The sequence below is a fragment of the Dendroctonus ponderosae genome, unplaced genomic scaffold (genome assembly GCF_020466585.1).
Source record: "Dendroctonus ponderosae isolate FM_Combo_2020 unplaced genomic scaffold, Dpon_F_20191213v2 Dpon_F_20191213_2, whole genome shotgun sequence".
Taxonomy (NCBI): domain Eukaryota; kingdom Metazoa; phylum Arthropoda; class Insecta; order Coleoptera; family Curculionidae; genus Dendroctonus; species Dendroctonus ponderosae.
In genome coordinates this window covers 6,546,275-6,556,593 of record NW_026018165.1, presented here as the reverse complement: position 1 = coordinate 6,556,593, position 10,319 = coordinate 6,546,275, and the positions used below count along the sequence as shown (strand labels likewise).

General features: G+C 30.6%; 1 protein-coding gene across 1 annotated transcript in view; it reads right to left on the bottom strand.

Annotated features, from left to right (window-relative positions):
* The window catches only part of LOC109538354 (monocarboxylate transporter 2), a 163,262-nt gene extending 156,674 nt beyond the window's left edge, over positions 1–6,588 (bottom strand). The window contains exon 1 of the mRNA XM_019905566.2: positions 6,203–6,588. The gene's annotated coding sequence lies outside the window, so the exon portion shown is untranslated. The remainder of the gene's footprint in view (positions 1–6,202) is intronic.
* Between the last annotated feature and the right edge of the window lie 3,731 nt (positions 6,589–10,319).

Below are 10,319 nucleotides of genomic sequence, written 5' to 3'. Positions count from 1 at the left end.
AAAAACATAACAATGCTATGAATTTCAGATCGGATACCGACAATCTTAGGTCAGTATATCATACATTAATTAAATGAAATAAACATAGAATATTAGCTAACACCCGGTATATTGAAGAATTTTGCAAACCAAAAATAATATTCTTAGAAAGCAAAGAAAAATAGCTGAAAGTAAAAGAAATCAATATAAACAGTATTTCGCTTTGTGTGCAAAATGGACAAAATTAAAACTCCAAATATATACCAAGGCTTAAAGTAGCAACAACGCTACACATGTAAGTAAAAATAATTGAGTATCTGAACAAAGAATTCTAGTCTCTTCCCAGAATTGATTGTTCTGACTAATCATCTGTTAGGCCTAATTAATCTTAGAATGTTTTAAAGTGTTGCAATTGTGATGTATTTTAGTGCTTGATATGATGAAGCTGTTGACGAACTGTGATTGTTTTTAAATTCATGAAAATTTTTTTTTTACTATCTGTTACTTTAGAGAAACTGATGATGGTTGAAAACACCGAAACGTATTTTAATTGATAAATAGACAATAAATGACTGAAGCCCAGGAAGAAATATTAGTATCATTTTTAAATTAGTTGCAGTGCCATGCAAAAAATCCTTAACAAAACTCGCTAAGATCTTTTCGCCCATCCTTTCGCCCAAGACAAACCTAGAAATATTTTTTATTCGGAGAAGTTCTAATAAGATAAACCTATGGGTAAATAATGTATTTAAAACATTGCCTAGATGTGACAATCAAATTATTTTTAAAGCAGTTTTTAAATGCCAAACCCAGTTAAATTTCATCAGGCAATAATATGAAAAGTAAATAAGCAATTAGATTTTTCTAGGCACCTCACAGCGGTTGCATAATGCCACAATGCAAGTTAACATCCAACAAACGACGAGGAGCAAAAAAATTATTAGATGACATATATCTGCGTTACGGTAATCTAATAACAAATTAAGCAACAAGTTTTAAAAATTACTATTTACACAAGAGTAGTACAATTCGGTGGCTCCATCCAAATCAGACGAGCAAGCCTGCAAAGATCTTTTCCGTCACTTACAAGTCTTTACCTTCGACTTGTTAGTTATAACTCTGGAGTAATTCTTAAAAATGTGCACTAGAAATATATTTTCCAGGAGTTTCCAACCGCAACTAATTCTTAAGCCAAGCTTTCAATTTCAGTGGTGCCAACATTCTGCAATGTAGACTTTCCATTCCGATATTAAAATAAACGGCCCATTTCAAGAATGGACGACGGGATCAAAATATGTCTGCAAGCATTTTGAAAGTGTGAGGGTCCTGCGATTCTTCGACATCGTGTTCTTTAATTTAATTGTAACTTTAGAGTCTCCCATTTTGAAAACACTGATAAATTTACAACATTAATATTAACGATCCTATTTATAATACACTACAAAATATAAAATAAAACAGTTACAGTAAAAAAACAATAAATTAACATAACACCATTTAATACGTTCTCATAGTTTTTGCAATCAATATACTCTTCTATAGGGTAGGAGTCGATATCTGCCAGTCATTCAAAAATAGCTTTTTTGAATGAGTCTGAGCTTTAAAAATAGTTAATTATATTTGGAACTTGCTATTATTTTATATATATTATATATTTGCTACTGGTCCCACATTTACTCAAAATTTGTCTTATATAATATTATATAAAATATTGCATATTTAGCTGTTCTTGTTGGTTATTGTTTTTGATACACATCATTGAAATAGTTATCTGTTCTTATATAAAATTAGTGTGCATATCTATCTAGTTTTAATTCATAAAATAGTTTTTAGTCACAAACAAACGCTCTCTCGCAGTTGACACAGCTTTTCCTCATAAAATTTGTGTGATTTGATAAATATTGGAGAGTGTATGAAATCTTGTTCATTTTCGTGGCTATACGGTCTACATAAGAATCCCAAGATTTGCACATTTTGAAACCCACATAATTTTTTTACTGTTATTTATTGTTGATCTGCGTATTCTAGAGTCTACCAGGCTGTTTTTTATTATTAGGCGCCAAACTCTTTTTGTTAAACCAGCCACTGGCATTTGATACTACAGCCTTAGCTTTTGCTTCTGTATTAATGACACAACAATATGAAATAAGCAAGCTTGTATCATCAGCATGATTGATGATTTTTTGTGCTAAAATTCAATAAAGTTTTGTTATAGAAAAACAGCCTGCCCCGTCCTTTACCAGAAAGTCTTAGCAGACTTATCGTAATGTCTACGATTCGCAGTTTAACAGGAATTAATAAGAATTTAAGACTAGAAGAAGAAAAAATATTTCGATAAAGACAAAGATGGAAAAACTTTTCACTTTACCAATTTCAGGAACCCCGAAAGCATATTAATATCGGCATTATTGAGCTTGCCTTGACGAATAAATACGTGCTTCGATGCGTTGTCTTGAGTTCAAGATTCCTTTGCCTTGTACTCTTTGAAGAATTTTCGGAAAATCTTCGCATACTTTCGCAGCTTAATACTACTGCAATAATCAAGTCATGATTTTGAGTAACTGTTGATAATGGAATATGAGGTAAATTAAATTGTTACATCTTCCTCAAATTATACTATCTTCTTCAAATCATACATCTTCCTCAAATCATACAAAATATAACTTCAAATATATTTCAACATTATTCGTCAATCTTAACTCAACTTTAAAGCGGCACCTTCCAGCTTTAGATATGGAATTTTCTAATTTATAACTTGAATGTTCAACAGAAGCTCATTTACTTTTATATAGAATCTCCAATTAGATTTGGTTCGACTTTCATTTTCGTACCGCACTCAATTTCGAAATATAACCATTGTCGCACTTCTTTCAACAAATTTCATAAAAGAAATTAATTCGAATGAAAATCATAAATAACGACTTTTGCTTTATGGAACGATAACCGCACTAATAAATTTAAAAACCACAACAAACCTTTCATAGCATCATCTAAAAATATTGCTTTTTAAAGTAAAATCGATTTTAAACTCTAGTTGCAGGAAACCTCACAGATTCTGTAAAAACAGCCCTAAATATTGTTTGAAAATCCGGAAAAAGGAGAAAAATGGAGCAAGACAAAAACAGCATGTTTTAAATACAAATAGTATTAATATGCATGAAAAATTAGAATGTATAATCATTATTGTATTTACAGAGATTGACAGTAAGAGAAGAATAATTACTTTTAACGCTTAAAAAATATAAAAATTCAAGAAAAAAGTTTAAATAAAAAAAACATCCGCTCAGTTTTATCATTAAGCATCGAACTTTGTATGTTCTTGATAAACCAAAGTTTTTTATTCAGAAAGTAAATTGATTGAGTTCGTTGCAGAGAGCATACAATGTGCTTTGCGAACGTTACTGAAATAAGTTATAGAATTTAGTATGATTAATAACGGGTGTTCGAATAATTTAAAATAAATATTTGCTTCCTTTTTTCATTCTCGCTTAAGGTTCAGTCCATTTAAGGTTTTATTTACAACTACGGGGCAAAATTGGAGTTCGGCGAGTTCTTGATTCGAAAAATGAAAAATCATTTTTCCTTTAATGCAAGAGGACTATTTATCACCCAACAAATCCGTGTAACATTAAAATACGCTACGTTTATTTTCGAACAGTTGAAGTCTACTTTCCGTTGCATTTTTATTTATTCTCTTCAAAAAAATGTGTAATTTAAATCGAAGATTAATGGCCTGGTTCGGATTCTCGGAGAATCTAATTTAATTTTTTTGTTGCAATAATGCAAATTTTTTCCAAGATTGCAAAGCTATTATTATTCATATTATTAAATTTCTTAAAATAAACTTTTCCATCAACTGTTATAGTCTTGAGACAAATAAGATAACCTTGTAGTAATACGAAGTTCTTTTATAAACTCCATTTAGATCTCATCCGCAAAATCATATTGTCCTTTGATTTTAAGAGTTAATTTTGCTCACAAAGTTGGCTTTATATTCCAATGAACATAAGTAACAACTTATAACTTCGATTCTATAACAACTTACGAATTAATTTCCTCATTGGAGGTAAGGCCTAAAATCGCCAGGAAATGCCTTTGATGTCCTTGTTTAAAACAGTCGACAAATTTTTCAAAATATTCCCAGAATTTCGTTAATTTCATGTTATATTGTGGTTGATTGACTCAATAAACATATTTCAATATTTGCAATTGAATTCTACTGAAGAATTTAATTGCAGGTCAATTAATCGCTTTGGTACTAAATTATATGGTATATTCAGCTAAAACACTAAAACGAAAAAGTAACGCTTACAAGTTAATACCTGCTACAGTTTAGTACTTAGTTTCCGCCGGAATAATAGATACTCTCTAACAACTGACCCTCCCAGTTGCTCCTTTAACTTTATTGCTAAAGTTACCGCCCGCACTATTTTAAGTAAGCTACATTTACTAATGTAATTGCAATGGACGGAGCTTTGGGATATTCTTCCATTATAGAATTTGGAACGTACCTACTGTGTAATGTAAATCACAAAATTGAAATGGTAAGAAATTAAAAAAATATATACTTTATATACGTTTTTGTTTTATTTTCAAAAATTATTATTTTTAGTGCTTTGAATAAATATATTCAAAACTCCAATAGAATTGTTGCGACAATTTGAACCAATATATTTGTGTTTGTAAAAGCGCATTTTTCAGTTTTTTATTTATAAAAAAAATGCGAATATATTAAAGTATTTTATTTAATTAACTTATTAAACCCATTTGTGAAAAAATATATTTTTATTTTTTTTAAATATTTTACTAGTTTGTTTATATTGTACATGCTATTTTGATCTTAACTAAATATTGTTGCTAAACTGAGAAATTGCTCGAAAGCATAAATTTCGAAAAACTTTTTTCTTTCCCTTCTAAGCAGAATGGTTTGAAACAAAAACCAAACCAACCAAAAACCAATTTATGAAGTTAAATAGTATCCAGTTTGGAATACAAATCGAAGGCTCATTACGTTCTTTTTAAACTTTTTTTTAACCGCATGTTGGTACCCGCTGTTCTTTTGACTTTATAATATATATAATATATAAATATCAGCAACCTTTTTTAGCTAGCTATTAGGGCTTGAAGAATCAGTTTCATTGTATTTATTTATAGATATGTTGTTATATTCCAAGCTTTAATTGGCAGACAAACAGGTTAAAGATTGCTATAGAAAAGCAGAATGTTCGCTTACAGTTAGAATAACTTGAGATTACAAAAATGTAGTATATTTTTTCATTTTTGAGTTTTCATTTTCATTTTTTCAACATTAATTCAATGCAACATTAATGTTAATTATTATAAGTAGAACTAGTAGTTTCAGTAGATATTTTCTGGGCGATTTAACAGAAACTTTTGTAATTTATAATTTGTTCAAATATATAACAAAAAACAAACAAGACGATTTAATGTCGCTTATACAAAGTATATTTAGATATATTTAGAGCAAATTTAATTTAAAAATATAAAATTTAAAATTTCCTTAAAACGGATGGAGATATTTTGAGAAAAGTTTCCTTATAGCTCGGAAGGACTATATAAATAGAACTAGGAAATATAAAATAATTTTGATAATTTTTGACAGAATAATGACCACGAAACCCTATATGAAGAGTATACTAAAGTTGAATCAGCGCAACCTTTTATACAAAATAAAAAAATTATCCCAAAAGTGTAAGAATGACATTACACTTATGAGTGAGTTAAAAAATTTCCAGGAAGACGAAATAATTGTATGTAAAACATGTGCAAAAAAAACTTATAGAAGTTTAAATAATCTCGAATCACCCAAATTTTAAGTTTTTGTTATATAACTTAAAATGTTTATAATCCCAAACTTTTAGATATTTTGTAATGTATATTGCATATTGTTGTTTCTTTGTGTTTGTATATAATTTGCCATTTGATGTTAAAGTATTATTTTATCGATACCAGTGCTAAAAGCCCAGCTTAGAAAATCTTAAAATTCAAAATCTATTTGGATGTATGTATATACATATTATGAAGATTATTAGAAAATTATCTATACTAAAAAAAAAAAAGTGGTGTACAAGTTTCATATTCTAAAGCTAATTCAAATTTATTAAAAAATAGTATAATATATTTTTTTCGGAAATTAACTCAAAATAACTATTTTTTGACTCTTATATTCCTTAAATTAACGAAAACGCTTTAAACAACTAACCTTTTGAATTCCATCCGCCGGAAATTGTCAAAATCTGAAAACACGAAAGTTTTTCTTCATGTTCTTCCAAGTTTGTTCTTTCAAATCCGCACTCAAACCCCTAACAGCCAATGAAATTTTCCTCAGCCTCGCGTTGACAAAGCACGAAAACCAAAAAGCCGCTCAATGCCTCGAAAGTAAAAATCCTGCAGAATCCACCTGCAGGAATTTTGTTTGATTTCGGAGCACGTGCGGAAGCAAACACGCGACGCTATCCGTCAGATTCACGACCGCCACACCGCCATCCTGCCGAATGTTGCAGGACTGCAACCGACTAATGAAGGAATAGCGAGCGAAACTGTTCGACTTTACCCTGCGGAAGCTGCAGGAGTAGGAGAGTTGCCGCAGGAATCAGGAAAAGCACCGCTCCGAAATGGAGTACAGCAGGATTGTACGCTGCCGCTTAACTTTCATTCATTAGGAAGGAGAATGTGCGAACGTTGGGATTCATCCTGCTGAATGCAGAAGCAACGTATTGTTTAGAGGTGAAATTATTTAATAAGGAAATAATTTGGAGCAGCTCTAAATTATAGAGTCGGTTGTAGAGACAATGGAAAATTAAGCCTTTTAAATTTACACATGAGCTACGCGCTGTGGAAGCCTCTGAAATGCTTGAAGCACTATGACTTCTGTTGCTGCTTGGATGAGATTCAATTTTGAAAAACGATGCCTCACTTTGAACATTTAGTAAATACCTTTCAGCAGTAACACAAGCGGGAAATTTTATTTTGTGATTTTGGAATGAACAACTCCTGAATAGACGGAGGCCGAGAAGTGCTGTACATATTTGGTTTGGGATGTAAACATTTTCAACCAAAAAAAACAACCTACTTTAGGAGAAATTTCAGTGAAAAAAGAAATACAGGGGAAAGTTTTTTAAATGGTCTTTTTCAAATAACTTGAGCAAGTGGGAGTTTTTTACTAAAACTAGTTACTCAGGGGTTTTCAAAGGTGGCAAATTTAACCAGCGAATCTTTTTTCTGGTACTGCCAAGTTACAACTCGCACCCAAATAGCTATTTTTAAATGTGTGCTAAATAAAAAGGATATACCTAGTTGGTATCCCTAAGATCAACGGTTTTCGAGATAATTGCAATTAAAGTACTCGATTGCAAACATTTAATCCTATTTGCACGTACGTAAAAAAATTACTTAGTGAAAATGTGTATTTAGGTTTTCTACAAAACGATTTACTTGATTATTTGGAGCACATTCCCTTGAACATAAGACATGCTGTGATATTCAAACCAGATGGATCCCAGCTCATTTCTCACTGTAAGGAGGAATTGTCTGAATGCAAATTTTCCGAACCGTTGAATTGATCGGGAAAGTGAAACACTATGGCCAGCACCAAGTCCGGATCTTAATCCTCTAGATTTTTGAGTATGGGGATACTTGAAGTATTTAGTGTATGAAGAATCGGTAAATACGTAAGACTAATTATTAATAAAAATTCAAAATAATCTGGAGACATTTCGAAATAACCATTTATTTTTATTAAAAGATCGTTTACTAAACGCGTTATTAAATGTATAGACGCTAATGATCTTAAGTTTGAAGAACTTTTGTCAAAAGCTGTTTTTAATTTCGTGTTATCAAGTTTACTTATTGTTGTGTTCATAAAATTGTTACTGTGCATTAAATTATTATTGTCCTATTATTATACCCAATTTTTTTTTCAATAAATTTGTCGCATTGAATACTAGAATTGCAAATATGCCTGAATCCGTTGTTCTCAGAGATACGAAGTGAGAATACGTTTTTTGTTTAGAAAATATCAGTAAACAAATATCCAGGATGTTATTTGAAACTATTAAAAAAAAGTTAGGGCGATTTTAAAGCTCATCATTTGCTGCAGATGCAGAATTTTTTTAAGAGATTCTTTAAAGAAATAATTTGACTCCTTGTATTTCTATTTCTGTTGACTTTTCATCTAAGCTAAGTTGTGCTAAATCGTATTTTGGCCCAAGATATTTGCCTTTAATTTCTTATGGGACACTCTGTAGATATATTCAATGAATTACTAGCTAATCTTGGAGATCATTAATACGAAGTTTTTACGATGTTTACCTTCTACGATATGTGGTTAAAATTTTCTAATATTCGACTTTTTACATTAAACTAAGCCCTAAGTAACCATATTTGAAATATCGGATAATGAATAACTACCAAATTGAAATGCTTCATGAATAATCCACAATTTGAAAAAGTAATATAAAGGCTGAGCTGCGTTGATCGAAACTTTGAGGTCGCATGAGAAAACGCATTTTTCAAAAGATAAATAAAAAGTATCAATCCGGTCATATTTTAAAAGGCATTTCAACTACGCAGGTTTCCAAATGAAAAATTATTATTTCTGTCTATTAAGCCTATTGGAAAAATAAAGTGAAGATTCCATAAAGCATAACTTGGAAAGTTTCTGATACCATAAGAAAACATGCAAAAATTTAGTACAAATTAAAAAAAATAGCGAAATTGCCAATTGCTTGCTTGAGTTGAGTAACACTGAACAACAACCATGACGTAATTTTATTTGATGATGATTTATTTACTTTCCTTTCGAGAGCATCGTTTGATTTGTGGACAAAATTTTAAACATTATTTCAAATTACTGTAATGATATTCTTAATAAAAAGGCTTAAAGGTGTTAATAGTAAAGCATTGTGAATCTGTAATAAATAAATTATTGATAATTTACAAATTATTTATATTTCTGATAAGATCAGGTACCTATAAGATTTTGTCGTCATATTATTTAACAATCAAGAAGAACAACAAAGAATACTTAACTAAATGGATTTGTTGGGAAAAAATCATATATCCAACTCAGCGACGGCCCACAAATGTAAGCTAAATTTGTGGGCACAAATAAGCAATGAGAAGTATAGGAAAGTGCACAAATGTTCACGGAAACTGAGCGGCTAAATTTACCCTCGCCGTATTCATCTATAATGGATATTATTTTAGGATAATTGAGTTTTAATACAATCAACTAGCAGCGTTGGCTAAAATTTAGCTGAAAACTCTAAGAATAGTTCCTGCTTAAAGATCAACCACTGGTAATTTCCAAAAGTGCCTTTTATGACCTGATATATGGCTGCTGATAAATTTCCTAATTCATTGTAGGTGGTTTTTCAGTTTTTCCAAATCACATTTGTCTGTCTCAACCATAATCTTGATGCAAAGTTTGAGTGACAATTAACGAATAAATTAATATTGATTTTATCTTGCCAAAGTCGCGCGAATACCAAAGCTCCTAATTAATAACGATGCCAAGAAGAAGAAGTAATATTTACGCAAAAACTAATTTAAAAAAAGTTAAACATTCCAACGCTATAAATAGTGCGACCCAACAAAAAAAAACTTTCACAAATCATGATCTGGCTTGAATATGGAATTGCCATTTAGACAACTTTTCCCAAAAATCCCAAGAGGAGAATCATCATCAAGAGCTCATCTCAAAATCATTTTAAGTATGCTATCGCTCTAAGAGATCCCGAATCATGACCCGAATTCAATGCCGTTTTTGGCCGCTTTTGCACCACATTATAACTGCACAAGCTCAAAGTTTTATAAAAACTTAGCAAAAGATTAACCCGATAGCTCGTGTGGAACCAAAAATTTTAAAAAAATGCCCTTTTCAACCACTTTTTAAGGCTTGAAAGTTAACGATGGTTCTTCTCCCTTGATTGGGTGGAGACAGTGAATTTAAATAATTTAGAATGTTTAACCCAAATTAGCCGAAACCGACTAAGTTTTTTGAGCCTGTAAAGTTGTTAAACAAGGCATTTTCAGATGAATGCACTTAAAAAAAAGCATTAAGTAAGGTATAACAGGAACATAAGTATTTTACCGATAGCCAAGTTAGATAATTACTAAGTAAAAGACGCAATGACGCAAATGACGCAAGTTCTGTTAGACCACAATAAAAAGTGTAGTATACAACTACAGTATATTTTAAAAAACCTCAATCGCTAACGCATAATTAAATTATTAATAAATTATTAATGTAATTAAATAAAAATTAAATAAACTTACCCAAAGCTGCATCGAGCCACCTGGAAAGAAAGAAAAAACAT